General features: G+C 40.6%; 2 long non-coding RNA genes across 3 annotated transcripts in view; one reads left to right on the top strand and one right to left on the bottom strand.

Annotated features, from left to right (window-relative positions):
* Positions 1-19436, top strand: part of LOC109511940 (uncharacterized) — a 36825-nt gene extending 17389 nt beyond the window's left edge. For both annotated transcript variants that reach the window (XR_002167425.1, XR_002167424.1), the window contains exon 3: positions 19026-19436. This is a non-coding gene — a long non-coding RNA (uncharacterized LOC109511940). The remainder of the gene's footprint in view (positions 1-19025) is intronic.
* The window catches only part of LOC109511937 (uncharacterized), a 204860-nt gene that overhangs the window by 43453 nt on the left and 139291 nt on the right, over positions 1-22116 (bottom strand). The gene's annotated exons all lie outside the window — the stretch shown is intronic.

A 22116-nucleotide genomic window follows, 5' to 3' on the forward strand; every position in this document is an offset into this window, starting at 1 on the left:
ATTGAAAGTCCGGCAGATCAAGTCCAATTAATAGCTTGAGATTGTACATAAACTATGTAAGGTTTCCTAAAACTAAAAAAAAATAAATAAATAAAAAATTACTATTCATAATTGTACAAATTGGGACGAACCCTTTCATGACAACTTTAACCCTGTCAGGGACAACGGTTACTACAGTGAACAGCTTAGCGTGTTGTCAGGTTACAGGGTGCATGAAAGGGTTAATGAATCAACAATTAAAAATACATTTTGGTTTATAGAATGAGTCCATGAATCGTTCTGCGCTTTCATTTCACAGAACGAGAAAATGAACTGCATGAATTTCAATTTAAAAAAAAAAAAAAAAAAAAAAAAAAGCAAACAACTTTTGACTGGTTTTGTATATTGTGGATCAAAATTTGACTCAGAAGAGAATTAATTGAAAGTACTTAGTTACTGTCTCTAAATCAGGGGTCTCAACATCCGAGGGCAACTTTGCCGCATGTTTTAGATCAGGGGTGCCACAAGTCCGATCGTTGAGAGCCCCCCATCCAGTCTGTATTACTGTAGACGTCTCTCCCTCCACATCCGGATCGCTATCAGGCTTTTGCAAAGAGGGCGACATCTAAAACAAGATGGACAGGGGCCCTCGAGGAACGGAGCTGGGCAGCCCGGTTTGAGATGTTTCCGTCCTCCAGCCACCCGATTCAAACCATGAGCTCATCAGCAAGCTCTGCAGGAGCCTGGTAATGATCCGGATCATTTGAATGACGTGTGTATGTTTCAAACATGCATGAAAAAGGCCCTCGGGGACCTAAGTTTGGAACCCCTGCTCGAAATATACACAAATCAAACTACCACGACCAAAAATGATTTTACACCATTATAGATTAAAATAAAGTAAACAAATAAGTCATTTCCACTTTTCCTTTCATGATTTGTCATCCCCGCCTTCACAAGATTAACAAATGCTCATTAGTGGTAAGTTTCTTACTGGCTGTGCACAAACACTGAAAACGGTGACTGAAACTCCAGCAATGACAGTCCGTCAGTCGGCACAGCAAGGCGAAAGCAAATTAGAAACCATAAAAAAGGCCAGAGGGGAAACACGTTGTCAACAAAGTGAATGAGATCCCAAAAAGTGTCCTGACAAAAGACAAAAGAGGCCATCTGGCAACAGGGAGGTTAAAAAGCTTTGGAATTCGCCATCCAACAGCAACAAGGGCAAATAATAACAAAATTTAATTTGGAAGGAATAATATGACTGCATTCCAGAAGTATGTTCTACTTTACCGTTTATTTTATTTCCATAGTAAGCAAATGAGCATCTATTGCAAATCAAACTTTTCGTTCAAAGTGGATTCATGTGTCGTGGGATCAAATTTGGGCTTTTCTACTCACGCATTTAGAGATCCGATTGCCACTTTTTTTTTCATGACACGTAACTTGGGGCTTGCGGTTAAGATGGTGGGTGACATTGAAGAAGAGCTTCGCTTCACAAGCAGTTTTTTTTAAGTCACAAACTGATGATTTCAAGCTGCTTCGGCGGGGGGGGCACATTCCATCCAGGCAAATTCCATTTCAGGTAACTAAAAAGGACTTTTTGGCACATGTTTCAATCAGTTTGACTTTGGGCAGTCCACGGGCAAAAGTTTTCAGCAGCTGGTTGTCGAGATTTGCTTTGATACTTTTCTCTTTTGCAAAACTGGCCATTGGCTCTCATGTGTCAGGGTATCGTTTACGGCGCTTCCCTCCACAAGCACTTTTATTTATTTCTTTTCTCTCCTAACTGATGATTTCAATCTGTCTCAACTGTGACCATGATTGAAAATGTGTTGCTCTTGTTGTTCTTTTTCAAATGACACGATTTTTCTATTTGGTTGTGGCTTTTTGAGCACACGCAACTCAACGTTTTAATGATATCTTTGATATTTTGCATGTATGGCTTCCTTCTCCTTTATTTAGCATCCTGTGATGTACTGCTTGCTAAGGCTCTAGGAAATAATGCATTTAAAACCCATGTGTACACTACTTGATTAGTAAATTAAAATATTGATAAGTTTGGGGTAACTTCATGCGATCCGTCGCTCGTCAATCTACTATGCACAGTAAAGTGGGAATTATTTTCTAACTATTAATGCGAGCTACATCCTGTGCAACCCCATTTAATTTTTACAAAATCTTTGAGAGGTGAAGTAAAAATAAGCCACTGAAATAATGTTGTTTGCACAATTGCGCACACCCCTCGTGCAGTGACCGTGTTTAAAATGAATCAGTCACATTCGGACTTATGGTAAATTACATATTGGTCCCTATTTTGGTACACTAGCATCTGTGCGCTCGATGTAAAAACTTCTTTATCGTGCTGGTGCAAGTCGGGTGTATTTTTGTGCTATGTGTGCTGCTCTGTGGGCGTTTCGGCGCACCAATTTGCCTTGCCACCGACTCATCTGACGATTGCATTTTTTACATTTGGTAAGAGAAAGTAGTCTGCACTCGGCGTAAATACAGGTACATCGTCATTTTCGTGCAGGAGCAATTGCCTAGTTCAGTGTGTTTGTGACTTTGGTAGACATGCTGTGCCTCAGTGGGTATTCCTGCCCACCCCCTGGCGTATCTGCAAATTTCATTACAAAGAGACTATATTTTAGACTCGCTAATACGATCTTGTGGGCGGCCCGGTGGTCCAGTGGTTAGCACGTTGACCTCACAGTGCAGAGGTACCGGGTTGGATTCAAGCTCCGGCCTTCCTGTGTGGGGTTTGCATGTTCTCCCTCTGCCTGCATGGGTTTTCTCTGGGTACTCCGGTTTCCTCCCACATTCCAAAAACATGCATGGCAGGCTGATTGAACACACTAAATTGTGTTTAGTTGTGATTGTGAGTGTGAATGGTTGCTCGTCTCTGTGTGCCCTGTGATTGGCTGGCAACCGGTTCAGGGTGTCCCCCACCTACTGCCCGGTGACAGCTGCGATAGGCTCCAGCATGCCCCGCGACCCTTGTGAGGATAAGGCGGATCAGAAAATGGATGGATAGATGGATAGATACTGTCTTGTGGTGCAGGTGGTATGTCGGGATTTTCGTGAATGAGCTGCAGGCAGACAAGTTTGGTGCTCCATAGATGTGTGTAGTGGATGTTACTGGATTTGATTCATAAATATGGCACCAGCATAGAACAATCCCTCCGAATTATTGTAGAAATAAATTCTTTGAACAATTTATGATCATTATCATCTTAATAATATTTTTATAGCACCATTGTCACGATTGGGCAGGTTGCGAGGGCATGGGCGAGGGGCGCACAGACGTACGGTCCTGCAGGTGTGAGGCAGTCTCCCACTGCCCACATCACATGCATAGCTGACTCCATCATCCGCAAGGGGAGATCATGCAGGTTACCTGCCAATGTCATGCACGGACTCCAGTGAGTCTATTTCCGTAATGCCAAGCATGGTTTACTCATGCGTACTGCGCTCCGACCGGTCTGATGTTAATGCAAATGAGTGATGCCACCACGATTGGCCAGGAAAAGACTCATGCCATCCCACGGCGCACAATGGCGCAAACTCCGCGTTAATCCCAATTCTATGTGTGCAAAGTCCAGCAAAGCACTGAAGAAAGAAAACTCCACTCATGTGCACAGTTAGACTGCGCTTTACGCAAGACTCGCTGCCCTGGGAATGTAAATAGGGCGCTTTGACTTAAATAGGAGTTGGCAGACACCTGAGACCATTTCAACTGCCTCTAATTAAATCCAAATATTTTCTTTTCAGTTCTAGTAAGATATTTCTGATATGTTGCTGCTTCCTGAAGGATTTTTGTTGACACTGACGGTGGTTTTGAACGTTACATAATTCTAGCCACCTTGTGAGCCCTCACCTGGCACCAAGTGCCTTTGATTAACGCCAAATCACGTTTGACTGTTCTAGTTGGCTTTTTTCTGCTTCCTTGCAGTTTTCGGGCCATAACGCATTTTGCCTGATGTGTTTAGGAGATTTTGTGACTGTCCAATAAAACTTGGGCTAACAGGGCTGTGTCAACATTTTTCTATTCAGTGTATGAGAAATTTTTGACACAGAAAAAGAGACTGCTAATGGAACGGTGGAAGTTTGACAAATGCTTACAGTACACATTCAGCCTCAGTTATAGGTCGCATTAATAGTTCGAAAAAATATGTTATGATTTATCTTGGTCTTGTTTGTTTCCCCAAGTTGATTTTGTTACCTTTATTGAACTATATTTGCACATTAAATCTTTTTGTGTGCCATTATGGGTGGGTACTTCACCTGGGAGGCTTTACATGGACCAGCTTGTGTTTGGGCATTTTCAAGTAGACATTTACTAAACGCAAATGGAGTTGATTTTGTGTGTGTTTTGTTGTGATTATGCTGAAGTGGGGAAATTGTATAGACAAAATCTTAAATGAGGACTTTGCAGCCAGATTAAGTTTCAGGCGTCACCCCCCCCCCAAAAAAAAAAATCAATACAAATGATTTATCTTCCTTAGATTTTTTTTCTTTTTGGTGTGTTTTTGTCACACTCCATCCAGCTGTTTTGAGAGCTGCCATCAAAGCTGCAAGCGGGCGAGGCAGCCACTCAGAGCCGCAAACAGGGGTGACGCTTTGAAGGTACAAGATTGACACTATTGTGATCACAATGCACAACAGGAGGCGACTTTGAAGGGGAAAAGTGCGGAGAGTGTCGGCTTTCGCATCACAAACGGAAAACACACGTGGAATGTACGTTGAACAACACGGCAACATATGGCCAAACTCGGGCTGGCGAAAAATATCCATCGATGTACTACTCCCAATCTCTTCTGATAGATGATCAATACACTAGCAGTGAATATTGATCGTTTTTATTGACCATACAAGAGCTCAAAAGGAATTACAACACTATGATTATCGCAAGGGGTCATGGCTCTTTCCAGGTGGTGCTATTTTAATTGAAGATGGAAATGTGGAGTGGACACGTGTAATTACTGAAGGCGCAGCTGTTATTTAACCGGTGTGCAATACAATAATCATGCAAGCATCGTCTCTCTCTCTGTCTCTCTCTCTCTCTCTCTCTCTCTCTCTCTCTCTCTCTCTCTCTCTCTCTCTCTCTCTATATATATATATATATATATACATACAGTATATTACATTTCCTAGATAGAGGAGTGTTAATGTTCAAACTGGGCGTTCAAGTGCTACAGTGTTCAAGTGTACAAAAATCGAGCATTCTTTGGTCATATTGTGTGTGGCGTACGCCAATAATTTCAACAGTGAACACCGCGCGCATAAAAATTTGGTTCCGATGCTGATCTCAGAGTACTCTGAGGAAGAAATTTTGATTTAAAAATACATAAATAAGTAAAAATGTTGTGGCTTTGTGACGTTGATGTAGCTCAAGTGTTTCCGAAATGCATTGCCGAATGGTGGTGTCATCAAAAAGAAACTTGCCATCTGGGAAACGCAGTTTTCTACCCAAAAAAAAAACCACACACACACATTGGGTCGGGGACGTTTATTTTTATTTACGGTCGTTTCATTAGACCTCCATCAGAATGCGTAGCTACATTGCGCCCACGTCACAGTCAATGAAATCACTCGAGAGTTGTTGGCTCTCCCCACACAAATGAAGAGTTTTGGTCTTAAATACTGAACGTGTTATTTATTTATTTAATTATACAAATTTATTTGATTGTATCAACGTAGTTTATGATACAAATATTTGTTTAAGATTGTTGGACCACTTAGGACCCTATTGGGAGAAATTCACTCATGACACACCACGGACCAAATGATGATCTGATCGGACAATCTCATAAGATTTGAAATAGTTCTACGTTTGACGTCCTTGGTCGAGGTAAGGCAAAATCGGAACAGAATTAGCCTGACTTTTTTATTTCTGTACTGCGGATCCGGCACGCCTGTGCACTAAGCACGCTGTCTAATCAGCATCTTGATACGCCACACTTGTGAGGTGGACGGACTATCTTGGCAAAGGAGAAGTGCTCGCTGATACAGATTTAGAGAGATTTGAAAACAATATTTGAGAGAAATGAGCCTTTTGCATTCATAGAAAAAGTCCTGCTTTTGAAATTTGAGTTCAGATGGGAGCCAAAACAAAAGTGTTGCGTTTATAGTTTTGAACCTTTTTTGATGGAACTAGAAAGGTCAGGATCCAAATCGTCACTGCGCTCTATCTGGACTTTGCTGCACGGCTGCTTGTACGCCGTTCTTACCAAGTCTTGTCATGGCAATTAAACCACAAACGCAAGCAACCAGGACTTTTTTTTGTTTGTTTGTTTTTTTAATCCCAACGCAAAAATAAAGCACTGCCACAGCATCAGAATCTAGTTGTCAGTTTGGGAATCGATCAGTCTCAGTCCCGTGTCACCTCCCCCGTCAAGTGGCAGGTCTGCATCAGATTTTCTGACAGTGACAGTGCTCCTGAGAAGTCCCCATGCAGCACCACCAAAGTGCTGTCGATCATCTTATTTTTGACAAACTCCTCACGCGTGTCTCTCAATCTAATCGGACTTTGAGGATCACGTAAGACAAAGACGGCTCGTTGTCTACTGCGGCGCGAGCGTGCATGTGTGTATGCGTGTGTGTGTGCACCGCCCAATAGTTCTTTTGAGTCACTTGTACAGCCAAGTTTGAAAAACATGACAGTCACATTTTAGCTGCTCTGATGTCACAGCATATTTTTATTCCTAGCTTGAAAGTTCAATCAATATGAGGTTTGCTTCCACTTTGATGTGAGATCTCCAGTGAAGTGATTTTTAGCATGCTACCTGCCTCCGCTCTTGCCTGTCACCCACCCACTGCATACCTGCAAAAAAGACTGAAGAGGAGCTGCCACAGCCGCCTCATGCACGCTTGCCTTTCATTGCTCGTGACTGCAAATTTTTTGAAAGACGCAAGGCCAACGGATTCACGCAGCGACGTGACAAGAAAAACGGAAAAAGTGAAGTATTCATTCAATCGTGGAGTAATAGAACATGATGCTGAACTAGAATGGTTAAAAAAAATGGTGGAGTGAAGCTTTCCACCGAGGCTGGACAGGAGAAGCATTGTCGCGATTTAAATACAATAAAAAAAGAAATACACTGTGTGGATGTGGGTGTGAATGGTCGTTTTTCTCTATGTGCCCTGCGACTGACTGGTGACTAGTTCGGGGTATCAGCCTTCTGCTCCAAGTCAGCTGGGATGGGCTCCAGCAGCACCCCAACCACCACATGTTCAGGATAGGCGCTGTTGAAAATGGATGGATGGATGGATGAAATTGAGAGTATCTGAACTATTGCATGACTTTACCGTTACGATAATAAAAACAAGAGTGTAATGGGCTTTAATGAGTAGTAGCCAACACATGTAAAGTGAGCAACTTATACCATTTTTATGAAGCTGTTTATGTCTTCATTGTTATGCAAGAAGTGGATGGGCCCCACCATTTTCTCTATCAATAAGGATTGCCTTAGCTATGAATGTTTTAAATCAGCAATAACTTGTTTGAAAAGTGATTATCATTATAGATCATATTATATGTAAATGACAAATAAATATACCTTAGTGGAGGTAATTAATGACTGAGCATCCTTACTGCTGCTTATGCAGATTTCATAAAGTTCCTGTATTGGGCCTCACGTTAGATTATGAATGCAGGTATACCTAATAAAGGGCCCAGTGAAAGTTTGAAACTGTCTTCTCTTTGATTAATGTTGTCATTAAGAGAATTCTGAAAATAATTATATGTATGATTTATAGAGAGAGAGAGAGAGAGAGAGAGAGAGAGAGAGAGAGAGAGAGAGAATTGTACTGAAAGTCAATTGAGTATCAGAACTGAAAGTATCAGGGAGTTTTTTTTTTTTTTTAGCATTGAGTGAGCAAATACAGTGGACCTGCTCTATTCCTAGTCAGACCCAGCATATATCAGCGAATAATTGACACTCATTATAATTGTCCTGATACCCCAACACACGAGGAAAAAAATTGCAAGTAAGTGGGGAATTGGGTCCAAAAACAGCAAGTAGGCATAGTAAAAAAAATGCTGGAAATTATGAGGATAGGTTACAAACAAAAAAAAAAAAAAATTTGCGGATATGTGAATCTGCGATGTTGAAATGCAACTGCAAGGGGGCTTACTGTCCATGAAATATAGCCGCATGGTATTTATGCTAATAGCGTTTTGACACTACGCACGTTTCAGCGATTTCATAGAAAATAGCAACAACAACAAAAACAATTTGGGAACGGGACATGGTTGAGATTTTAACCCTCCGAAATCATAGTTGGAATACACTGAAAAATGAATGATTGAGTTACTTTTAGCATTCCCGTGGTTTGCAGACGATCTGCAACTTCCTGTGGACCACGTGACATGTGGAATAGTCCAAATTTGTCAGAGGAGGGCAGACTGAAAACCAGGGACACGACTAAACAGTGAATTCGTTATAAATTGTTGGTTTTGTGTTTAGAAACTGAAATATAATAATAGTTGGAAAAGAAGAAACATACATATGCAAACATATAACACTTCTAAAGAAAGAAAATCGTTATATTTCATGGTGAAGTGTCATTTCCCCAGCATTCAAGATCATTTCAATTAATATTTTAAATTGTGTTTATTAAATATGCAATCACATCAATGTATCGAATAAGTTTGAAAATTGTCACTATTCATTTTTCATGCATTTATAAATGTTGTTTCCTGGATCCACGGAACGGTACCTTTATGGGACATGCCACACCCGTCCAAAAGTAGCCCTGCATTCATAGACTTTTTTTTTTTTAATCTATCCATCCACCTATTTTCAACACTGCTTATCCTGAACAGGGTCGCGAGGGCTGCTGGAGCCTATCCCAGATGACTTCGGACGCAAAGCAGATTACACCCTGAACTGGTCGCCAGTCAATGTCAGGGCACATCTACACACAAACAACCATCCACACCCACATCGACACTGAGTGGGAACCGACTCCATCCTGCCCGCTCATAAATCAGGCGAGTGTACCACGACACCATCAGCGACAATCTTCTTTTAAATCATCTTTATGTGTTTATTTGTATACATTTCCCCCTTGTAAAAACTCCGTTCACTTTGTGTGACAACATTACAGTACATTGTGACGTTGCGGGGGAACACCGTCTGATCAAGATCTCGTAATCTTGTTTTCTGCCTATGACGACAAAAGATTTCCCTCACACACACACACACACACACACACACACACACACACACACACACACACACACACACACACACACACACACACACACACACACACCTGACGAAGATCTCAACTCGCCGCAGCGTCAGAAAGCTCGGATTTAAGGAGGATTAAATATTAGATTTCAATTTACCTACCTGCGACAAAGTAATTACCCCAGCCCCAGTCTGGAAGGCAAAAAATGCAATTATGGAAAGATTGAAGCACACATTCCGACGGGGATGAGGTAAAATGGCTCGATGGCAAATAAACCGCAAATCTGGGACTTTAATGAAAGTCATTATTAAGAGATGGGGGGAGAAAAAAAAACGTCGCAGTTTCCAGATTTTACAGACTGGAGAGTCAGTCTGAAGCTTATTTGAAATAAGCATTCAATAATGTTTCATTTGTTCTTGTTTCCCGCCGTCTAAACACACGTTTGCAGACACAAGAGGATCGCGGAATTGGTTTAAAAGGCAAGAATATGGAATAATTACTGTTAACAAAGTGGATCTAAAACAAATACAGTATTGAATTTCAGTTTCGGTGAAGAATTTATGCGTACATGTAAATATAATCTGTTGCTGTCATGAAATCCTATTTGGTATACAATCAGCCATGGAAGACAAAATCATATTGTTATTATTATCATTATTATTATTATTATTATTGTTGTTGTTGTTATTATTATTATTAATACGTGTTATTTTCGTTCACGTCTGTTCTTCTTCTCATTCAAATAAATGTATGTTCACTTTTCATCTCTTCATTAACAAACAACTGTTAATGTCCAGGAAACGACAGTGTTTTAGATAATTGTAAAAAGATAAATAATTGTAAACTGTGTGACCAATTCGGAAACTTCAGTAAAAGTGCGAGTTTATTGTTGCGTTCAAAGGAACTGGGAAAAATGTAAATTCGGTGGTGGTGGGCCGCCCGGCCCGTGTGAGCCAGCGCGTTGTGTGCTTTGGGTGGATGAACCCCCGCTGCGTTTTGTTGGTCATGCTGTGTACACACCACAACTGATTCAGCGTTGCGGGCCGAACAATTTGAGCTTACTGCAGCCCGATGAATGTATCACGAACAATCCTTGTGGGCGTCAAACGTTGCAAAAAGATTCGGAACCTTAATTACGTTTGACTCGGAGCCTTTTTGGCCCCGGGGAATTAAACAAATGCACCTATTTTATGCGTGGGGTGCTGTGTTTAGGGCCCCCGTTAATTTTTCCCTGCCAAATATGATGTCACCTGCTCTATGACTTCGTTTCCAAGAAAAATTTAGCTATCTTGAACACATCACAACTGTGCAATTTCTGCCCAAAACGCATATTAATTTTCAAGAAAATGATATTAAAGTGTTAATTGCGTCAGAAAATAGCTTATAAATGGCCAGTATTCAATATTAGTAGCATAGTATCGATGTGTAAAATGATAAATGCACCAAACACTCACGTGCGGCTTTTTAAATCATATATATATATATATATATATATATATATATAGTTTCGCTCACGTTTACCCAGTTTCATTTTCCCTGTCTAATTAATTAAACACAATTAAATGCATACGAATTATGAATAACACGTCAATGCCTTTCTTTTAAGATCCACTTCACGATACATATTTTATTTGTACTTATTACAAAATATTGACTTGAATTTCAGTTTCCCTGAAAATAACGACAAGCACAACAGAAAAAGGATGGCTCGGTTCAAAGGCCCGTCATCGGACACTTGATTAGGCACACCTGCACAATCCAATTCGATCCCAGCCAAAAGTAATGTTCAGAAAGATGATACTTTTACAAAGAAAATATTACCCCGTGTTGAATGACACTCATATTCAGACAGCCAAACTATTCGAAATATATTTCAGCATGATGCAGTTTACTTGCTGCACCACTGAACAAACAACAGCATCGAACATGTTGTGAATGTAGCATCCAGTCAGAAGTGAGCATTATTATCTTTGTAAAAGGACATTTTGCAGCTGATTAGACTGCCTATTATATGTGCACTCTATCCATCAATTTGTATAATCGTTGCCTGTATTATTAGAAAATTGGATGCTATTCTCTCTTATCATTCCAGTCTAAAATGTTACTTGACATAATTACGCCTGTAACACTAAGGTGCCAAGTTGTTTCATTCTGTTGAGACTTGAATACAAACTTCACTTGTTATCGTCATTGGAACATTGGCATAAATAGCACATAATAAATGCCCGCAGGCTGGTCCATGCAAGTTTAATTATGATTAGAAAAAAACACGTCGCACCATTAAACCTTGGAGGGGGTCCCAACTATTGTTGTTTTGTTTTTTTTAAACAATTGCACATTATCTCCCGACTTTGATTGTGCATTGCAAATGAGTGTTGGAGATTGTGCGCACTTTGAAAGAATCATTTCAACACGCGGGCATAATCTCTTCAAACAGGAGATGATGTCACCGGGTCGTCACACGTTCTCATTTCCCATTAAGAGTTTGCCACGAGATAGACACATTAAAAAAAATAACATCAGGCTTCCTCTCACCCTAGCGGGTCACAAACTGGGCCGGGGGTAATTGTCTCTAATGGGAAGCTGCGCAAGCCAACAGAGGAAAATAAGACAATAAAGGATCGCACTGCTGCAGAAGCAGAAGTTTGTTTTGTCTTTGTCAAAGTGTGAAAACGAGAAGGGTAACGAACAGGAAATTCGCTTGTTAACAGCCATCCTGGAAGTGTTCCTGAATGTGTGCAACAGACTAGTTTCATATTTCATACGCACAGATGGGTTTAAAAAAATGTCTTTGTATATCCTAAAAAGCCCGAATTTAAAAAAAAAATCCCCCCGGGTGCTTTTGCTACCTGTCCTCGGAGATGAGCTACTCTCTCCTGTCCAAAAATACAGGAAGGATCTAAATAATTCCGAAACTACTTCAAAGTGATGATGAGCCTCCCGAGTCATCCGGGCGAATAAATAAATAAAAATACTCAACTAATTGCATTTTTTTTCAAGGCCAAATCTTAATTTATTGGGGTGGTGGGAGGGGGGGGGTAAAAGAGGGATAACACATGGGTGTGTTTTCGTCTTCATCAGGCTCCAGTTTGGATTTTGAATTCATCCCAGTTAGCTGCAACAAAGATAATACTGAGCAACATAACGGCGAAATTAATCAAATGATCATTTTTGTAGGTGGAGTTTGCGATTTTATATATGTATCATATCGTATTTGAGCAAAGAGCCAGTTTAAAGCTTTGTTTTTAAGCTGTCTTTGTACGTCTAATTTTATTTTTAAGGAATCCCCATGAAAAAAAAAAAAAAAAAAACAACCAATCAGAGAAAGATGGCCGATGAGGTGTCATTTACACTGGTCAACAGCATATTTGAATTCGAGATGACTTTACGTTCTTCAACATATTTTTGATGCTGATTTAAAAACACGTTTTTGCTTTTTTTCTAGGGCATTACGTTTTGGAGATGTTTTCATTTTTATCTTAAAGTTTATCTTTATATATATATATATATACAAACATTGTTTCGCTCACGTTTACCCAGTTTCATTTTCCCTGTCTAATTAATTAAACACAATTAAATGCATACGAATTATGAATAACACGTCAATGCCTTTCTTTTAAGATCCACTTCACGATACATATTTTATTTGTACTTATTACAAAATATTGACTTGAATTTCAGTTTCCCTGAAAATAACGACAAGCACAACAGAAAAAGGATGGCTCGGTTCAAAGGCCCGTCATCGGACACTTGATTAGGCACACCTGCACAATCCAATTCGATCCCAGCCAAAAGTAATGTTCAGAAAGATGATACTTTTACAAAGAAAATATTACCCCGTGTTGAATGACACTCATATTCAGACAGCCAAACTATTCGAAATATATTTCAGCATGATGCAGTTTACTTGCTGCACCACTGAACAAACAACAGCATCGAACATGTTGTGAATGTAGCATCCAGTCAGAAGTGAGCATTATTATCTTTGTAAAAGGACATTTTGCAGCTGATTAGACTGCCTATTATATGTGCACTCTATCCATCAATTTGTATAATCGTTGCCTGTATTATTAGAAAATTGGATGCTATTCTCTCTTATCATTCCAGTCTAAAATGTTACTTGACATAATTACGCCTGTAACACTAAGGTGCCAAGTTGTTTCATTCTGTTGAGACTTGAATACAAACTTCACTTGTTATCGTCATTGGAACATTGGCATAAATAGCACATAATAAATGCCCGCAGGCTGGTCCATGCAAGTTTAATTATGATTAGAAAAAAACACGTCGCACCATTAAACCTTGGAGGGGGTCCCAACTATTGTTGTTTTGTTTTTTTTAAACAATTGCACATTATCTCCCGACTTTGATTGTGCATTGCAAATGAGTGTTGGAGATTGTGCGCACTTTGAAAGAATCATTTCAACACGCGGGCATAATCTCTTCAAACAGGAGATGATGTCACCGGGTCGTCACACGTTCTCATTTCCCATTAAGAGTTTGCCACGAGATAGACACATTAAAAAAAATAACATCAGGCTTCCTCTCACCCTAGCGGGTCACAAACTGGGCCGGGGGTAATTGTCTCTAATGGGAAGCTGCGCAAGCCAACAGAGGAAAATAAGACAATAAAGGATCGCACTGCTGCAGAAGCAGAAGTTTGTTTTGTCTTTGTCAAAGTGTGAAAACGAGAAGGGTAACGAACAGGAAATTCGCTTGTTAACAGCCATCCTGGAAGTGTTCCTGAATGTGTGCAACAGACTAGTTTCATATTTCATACGCACAGATGGGTTTAAAAAAATGTCTTTGTATATCCTAAAAAGCCCGAATTTAAAAAAAAAATCCCCCCGGGTGCTTTTGCTACCTGTCCTCGGAGATGAGCTACTCTCTCCTGTCCAAAAATACAGGAAGGATCTAAATAATTCCGAAACTACTTCAAAGTGATGATGAGCCTCCCGAGTCATCCGGGCGAATAAATAAATAAAAATACTCAACTAATTGCATTTTTTTTCAAGGCCAAATCTTAATTTATTGGGGTGGTGGGAGGGGGGGGGTAAAAGAGGGATAACACATGGGTGTGTTTTCGTCTTCATCAGGCTCCAGTTTGGATTTTGAATTCATCCCAGTTAGCTGCAACAAAGATAATACTGAGCAACATAACGGCGAAATTAATCAAATGATCATTTTTGTAGGTGGAGTTTGCGATTTTATATATGTATCATATCGTATTTGAGCAAAGAGCCAGTTTAAAGCTTTGTTTTTAAGCTGTCTTTGTACGTCTAATTTTATTTTTAAGGAATCACCATGAAAAAAAAAAAAAAAAACAACCAATCAGAGAAAGATGGCCGATGAGGTGTCATTTACACTGGTCAACAGCATATTTGAATTCGAGATGACTTTACGTTCTTCAACATATTTTTGATGCTGATTTAAAAACACGTTTTTGCTTTTTTTCTAGGGCATTACGTTTTGGAGATGTTTTCATTTTTATCTTAAAGTTTATCTTGTAAACACTTGCACAATGCAGATTTTACCTTACATTAAAGTTTGTCTTATAAACGCTTGCACAATGCAGATTTTACCTTACATTGTAATTTCTAGCTATGATGTTTTAGGGGAAAAAAATCCACCTGACTTTGGGAGATTTGCTGAAACTATGATGGAATATCCAATTTTTTTTTTTTTTTAATGCCTCTCCCTCGTTTGCTGACAACTGGGCATAAGACGAGTAAACATGCTGTAAAAAGGTTTGAACTGAAAATTTCGAGGTGTCAAAATTTTAGGTTGTCCAATTCAACAAATTATCAAATAAAACATGGCATGGCGGAGCACATTTGTGCCGTGAAACGGGCACTCGGACACTGCCCCCCACCACCAACCATTCGTGTCCCCCCCCCCCCGCCCTCCACATGCAATAGCTGCGCCACCCAGTGCGATGTGCGATAATTTAAAAAATATAATGCAATGATTCAGAGAGTTCAATGCCATCTTTTAACCGATTTATGAATTAAATATGTCATCTCAAACAGATTTGCTTGTCGCAAAGAATTTTTGAAGAAAATTTCTTTGTGGCAAGTAAAACCTGTCTGCGAACTTTTCCCAACCTTTTACAAATCCGTACAAAACTCAAATTTCACTCCGTTCTCAAGCATTCAGAAGCATTTGCCGCTCAGTAAGATACCATCGTTATCTACAAGACCAACTCATTCATGTGCATTATATCTGATATTTTTTATTGTAATACAGAAAAATGATTGCTTATGTTTGTGAAAAAAAAGGGAAGTGGACCTTAAAAAAATACAATCACATATTAAATCACAATCGCAATATTAAATGGGAGGGGCGGGGTGGGGGGGAGGGTCACAATCATTTTCTTTGAAAATTGTCCAGCCCCAAGACAAAGACCCATCCATCCATTTTCTAATCTGATTTTTCCTCACGAGGGGCGCAGGCATGCTGGAGCCTATCCCAGCTGTCGAGGCGGGGTACATCCTGAACCGGTTGCCAGCCAATCGCAGAGCAACCATAGACAAACCACTATGCACACTCACCATCACACCTAGAGACAATTTCGAGTGTTCCATTAACATGCTATGCATGTTTTTGGAATGTAGGAGGAAACCGGAGTACCCGGAGAAAACCCACGCGGGCACGGGGAAGACCGGAGCCAGAATCGAACCCTGCACCTCTGTACTGTGATGCTGCCATGCTTACCAATCGAACACCATGCCGCCTAAAACAAACATATTAAAGAGAATTTAAATTATAGGTGTCAAACTCAAGGCCCAGGGGCCAGATCCATCATTTTATGTGGCCCATGAAAGCAAATCATGTGTGTCCACTTCCACGGTCTTTGCTAAAATCTGTCTCAAAATTTCAGATTTTCATGTGTAATAATTAATAGTTATTGTATAGTTACTTGAAAAATAATTACATTATTTTCCATGACTTCTTATTTCAAAATTAATAATCCGTCAATTTCTTTCAGACGCAATATGCAATAATGATCGAATATTTATTTGGGTTCACCGGCATAATGACCCCCTTGAGGCAAGCCATAATTACAAGACGGCCCGAGACAAAATTAAGTGTGACCCAACTGATTCAAAGGAATATGAGGAAAATGTATGAAAACTTCCTTGAAGTTCAAGAAGTCATTATTTTATTTTAATGTTATTTTTTTTTCTGCTTAGCAAGCGTCAAAAGTCCACGAATTGCATCACCGCATGATGAATTCTTCATTTCAAGTGCAAGGCAGGGTCATTAAAAACAGACACTGCTGAATAGTCATTTGGACAAGTCTCATTCGAACTCCACTTGTGTCTGGACTGATGTGTGCATTAATGTGTGCGTGAGTGTGTGCATGTGTGTGTGTGTGTGTGTGTGTGTGTGTGTGTGTGTGTGTGTGTGTGTGTGTGTGTGTGTGTGCTTGTTGTGGAATGCAGTGCCTTTTGTACCCTTGCAAGTGTGTTTGCTCATATGGGTGCCGGCGTGTGTGTCCATGCATGTGCGGCCTATTACTGCAGTTTAACCCCCATGTTACCCTGAACGCACTATTCTTCCTGCTGCATCCCCCCTGCCCCCCTGAACCCCCACCCCATCACTTTTGTCCTAAGAGGGCAATTAAGGAAACAAACGTTTTCCCCAAGATAAGCTGACTGCCAGCTTTGCATACTAATGCAATGCCAAGTGGTAACAAATAATAAGTGCTCTAATTACCAACACTGTTTCAATCAGAAATTGCTCAATTTCCCAGGATGAGGTCTCCGCTGCTGGAAAAAAAAATGCAACCTGACAGCGGCAGGGGACAATCATCTCCATGTGTGACGTTCCTGATTTGGCTTGTTCGTGTGTGAACAAACAATCATCTTATGGACCCTGCGTGGTGTGACCCTCTTGATGGTTGAGTTTCCCGCACCCCGCCCCCCACCCCTCCAAAACCCATCCCACCAGTCAAGTGAGAGTTCCTGTCAGGGATGACAATTATCCCCCCCACACCTCTTTATAACCTAACCGTGTTGTTGTGCTGCACGTGAGGCGGTGATGAGCACAATGTGGCGCTTCATCCCCTAGGTGAGCAATTTTGCTGCAATTGTGATCATCAGCGCAAAGCAGGGGCCTGCTCATTTATTAAGCAATTTCCTTGCGAGGAAAGTAGCGGGATGGCACTTTTAATTTGCCTGGGGACGGTAATATCTCTAAAAAGCAACAGCAATTATAAGAGGCGTGACACCAAAAATAGGAGGAAGTTTGACATATGAAGACCCATGGGAAGAATCGAGTGCAAGAGGCCTAAAAAGTTTTGGCGGGGAGGCTTTCACAGAGCAACACAGGACCATTTGCATTAGATAAATGCATGGGAAGTGAATACATTTTTTTTCATCAAAAAGGTCAACCTTCAATACACTTAGAGTAGTTGAACCAATGAATCGACGAACCACTATTCACATTTTTGGTGTCTCGTGTTTCAAACTGCTGACTTTCTTGTCCATCTGCCGCTGTCATCAGACAAGACCGCTCTGTGGACCAGCAAAATGTTTGGCCAACAATGTGACGCGGTCTTCAAAAGGCTAAAAATAGGCAATTTGCGAGGCAAAATTAGCATTTTGTGCCTTGTTAAAACATACAGAATAGCAAAACTAAGAATAAACCGCTGCGCCGTCCCCAAAAGCTTCAGTGGGCTGCTTTGCTTACGTCACTCACCGCAGCTTGTCGGAGGTTGAGGCACAGTTCGGTGCTACTTACACCACATCAGCTACCTGGCAACGAACTTGGCTGGCTACCGCTACGGCTAAACATGTTGCGGAGTCGCTCCAAAGTCAGTCATCATCGCCTCTGTAGCAACGGAAAATATACATTTCCGGCAAGTGTCGTTATGAAGGAGGGAGAAGCTATGCTAATTGCTAAGCTAACCTAAGATTGTCCTATCATGTTTTACACCGTGGATAACACAATTGCAAAGATGATCAAAAGTAAACCCCTGCTACTGGGTGAGAAGAGGGACCATAAAAAAATAACTAGCTTGATAGCTAGATAGCGAGATAGATAGAGACACAAACTACCACTAAAAATATTTATTTTTGTCTAGAATTTAAATTACAAATATTCCCCAACATTGGATCACAAAACTTGAATATAACATTTCAAACTACATACAGCATTACCTTTAAAAATGGCTTACATTTGTTTAATAGCCACTCACAAGGAAAAAAAAAATCTCAACATCTCTGAATTTCCTCCATTAACAACCCAGGCTAAACTTAGCTTAACACTTTCCCGACATACAAAGATATTGGAACATTGGAGCTGTATCACTTCAGCATATTTCTTTGATACGCATTGCTACTTTCCTATTAGCCAGGGTCACAGAAAAAAAACGCTAATAGGAGAATGCGAATAGCACACAGCGAGTCATACTTTGACACAAATGTCAGTCCAGAACTGATTGTGTTAAGTACAGTATCAGTGCTACATTTCAAAATGTTTGGGGGTACCTGAATGGATTGACTGTCATTTTCACGTCCTTCATCAGAAAACGATTAATTTATGTATCCATGCCAGCAACATATAGTGACAGGCAGAACAATGATATGCTCTTTTACAAGGTGGCAGAAACCTGTGCATCCACCTGTTGCCATTCATCCAACTTAATAATAGCAAAGTCTTCAATTAAACAGGTCAATATTTCCCAGTGAGTAAGTAAAATTCTAAGTAGATTCCGACCAAATCATTCTTATTTTGCGAATGAGATTTTTCTGATGTAAAATATGTGCCTTGAGTCAATAAAAGTTGACAAACATTGGATTAGCCTAATAATATCTCACTAACACCCCTCGGTCTCTTTACAGGATGAGCAAACAAGATTGGTCTGAGCTGACCTTTAACTTTGGCGACGGCTGACGGCGGCCTGGCGCCCGATCAATGAACCGAGGAAGCGGCCTGCGCGTCCCCTGCTCTGTTCACCCGGGCCAAGAAGGTGCGGACGCTGCCAGAAGCATCGACACCAAGCGGAGCCGTCCAAATTGACTCTCGGCCGTTCCGCAGGGTGACGGTTTGGACGCTGCGCTGCCCTCCCATGTAGGAAAGGACGGCCAGAAGAGAGGATCTTTCTCTGCGGCTAAATAAACTACTTGTGAATGTCACACTCGATCTGAACAAGCCGGCTAAAAGATGACCTGCACTTTAAGTATGGCTGAACCATTTGGAAAAATAATCTAATTGTGATTTTTTTTTCTCTCTCTCAATGATTCGATTGTGATTTAATATACAATCTGTTTTTTCAAGGTTCTCCTCCCATGTATTTTTTTTAACAAACACAAGGAGTAAATTCATCTGGATTAGAATAAGCAACATGATTCTAATTACATTCATGCTAAGATCAGAGTTCAGCAATAACATCTTTTGGGCGGCAGGCTCAACAGGAACTGGCATTGGCTCTGATTTCAAAAATTTTTAAAGAAATTCAGAATTCTACATTTTATGTAGCCCTACCTGTGGTTGAAACAGACTTGAGCTGCTTAAAAAAAATATGCGCACTATCCGTGCTCCAGTATACAGGTATTGTGATGCAAAACAATATTCAACAGCATTTATAATTATATATATGTAGGCTTGCCTGACAATGAAATGCAGACAGTGGCCAAAATGTGAGCGAGAGCCTCATGTCGTTTATTGTTTTTTTTTTTGTTTTTTTAATTGTGGCCTGGTCGGGCCAACATCAGTGAACTTTAGCATCAGTGGCTCAACACAGTCACGTGATGACCCCGGGCCATCAGGCCACTGTTATTGTCGCACCCTGCAGATGTTTTGGTCTTACAGGTTAGGCTTGCACTAAAGTAAAGGCAAATGAACCATAAATTATTATGGCAAAAAATATATATATTTCTATTGGAGTTGTTAACTTAGTCAACACTTTGACGTCCAGTCGCTCAAGGGGTCACTATGACAACTTTGGAAAATTCGACCAAACGTGAGGCATCGACATTAAGTCAGTGAGAAAATAAACCAGATTATGACAATAATGCCAACAAAACTTCATATTTTCGTGAAACAATGGTATGAATGTGGACTTCACTTTTTAAGTTCCTTACCTGAAAGACAAATTTAAAAAAGATAAAACAAAACAAAGAAACATATACATTTTTTGAACATGTTTACATTTCTACATATTTAAACAAGAAAGCCTACCAACGAACTGAAATGAAATTGAGTTTTATTTCCCCGCTAAATAGTGATTTGAAAACTGCACTCCACTAGATTGCGAGTGGTGATTTGAATTCAAATGCAGTAATTGTTTGTCTCAAGGTATCAGTGGAACCGACTGCGTTGTGTTTAAGAGTATTGATGACGCACAGCAGGATTTCTTGTGTTGGTTTGCTTTTAATAGTCTCAATCACAAAGCCTGACGAAAACAGCACAAAACAATGTCCTCCTCGTCAATTATATTGATACAGCGTACTCCTCCCCATGGACATCACAAGAGAAAAGGGCCACACAAACACAACATACCTGACGCAAACAACAGAAAACAATGCCCTTCTCGTCAATCATATTGATACAGCGTCAACATCAGTATGACGGCGATACTCACAATGAAGCCTATCAAATAACATGAAATAGCAATGCAACCGCTTCCTATACAATGCCTGTGTTGAAGTCCTGTCAACACATAACAAAACTTCCTTCGGTGTTTTTGGTATGCACTTAAAACATTACCACAGGGTATATACGACGTATATTGTTTTATCGTGTTCTCCCGCGTGCCTGATGTGCTGCTCGGTGGGTGCTTTGCAACCCAGATGGTACGCTGCTGTAAACCTTTTATCACAGCAGCCTTTTCCCACACACACACACACAAAAAAAAAAAAAAAGCTACAGCAACATCATATTTATGGTGCATTTTAATTGCGTCAACATCAATTCGGATAAAAATATTCCTTCCATATGAGAAGTGAAGAGGGAAAGACAAAAAAAAAAAAACATCATCCCAAAGCTTTAGCACAGATTGTTCTTTTTATTATCATTAACAGTAATGTGATGCTGAGGCCCCATGTGACCTCCTCACAGCGGCACCTCATTTCCAAAGTCATTCATTAGAACAAACAGAAGGCGGGCAGCGGAAAGACGGCGTGGGGAGTGAGACGGAGAAAGGGAGAGGGAGAGACTCGAGTATAAAACAAATGAGATTGTTCTTATTGGAGGAAGCACTTTGAAAAAAAATAAAATAAGAAAAAAACAATCCCCACAAGTGTGATATTTGGAGATGTCACGCCGAGCTCGTGATCCAGTTGTTGGTTTTGTGCTTGGAAGTGTAATCACAGTTACACTTACTGTCCACTTTGGATTTCGAGGCCCGCGGGGAGTCTTGGAAAATGGCTCTGGTTTGTTAGGATTGTGATTGTCCAAGCAAAAAAAAAAAAAAAAAACAAACAAAACAAAAAAAACAAAAACAAAAAGGTGAAGCTTCTTATGCCTTCCTTCCTTGGACTGATATACATGGAATTGTCCCCTCCATGATTCGTCCTAGTTTATCCAAAATGCTAAAGGTCATTGCGCTCAACTAAGCTCCCCCTTTTCCCATTAGGGGGTTGACATGAGTCCCTGCAGATCTCCGACCCCTGCTGGATCCCATCTCTATGCATGTGCATGTCCATGTGTATACACACACACACACACACACACACACATGGTGTGACAGACTCCCCGGCCTCCTGGTAGGATTTGTTGGAATGTGAGAGAGGAGGATTTTAGCACCAGGCGAGCCACGCCAGAGTGCCGCAGACTTCATGCCATCTGTCTCAGCCTCCATCCTCTCCGTGCCAAGACTCGTCAGACCTTTATTTCCTCTCCCTCCAGCTCCTTCTCATCCCTGTTCACAAGAGGAGTGGACATACTGAGATCTGCTAATATACTGGATGGGGGTGGAGGTGGTGGGGTGGG

This window comes from Hippocampus comes, unplaced genomic scaffold (genome assembly GCF_001891065.2).
Source record: "Hippocampus comes isolate QL1 unplaced genomic scaffold, H_comes_QL1_v1.1 scaffold381, whole genome shotgun sequence".
Lineage (NCBI taxonomy): Eukaryota > Metazoa > Chordata > Actinopteri > Syngnathiformes > Syngnathidae > Hippocampus > Hippocampus comes.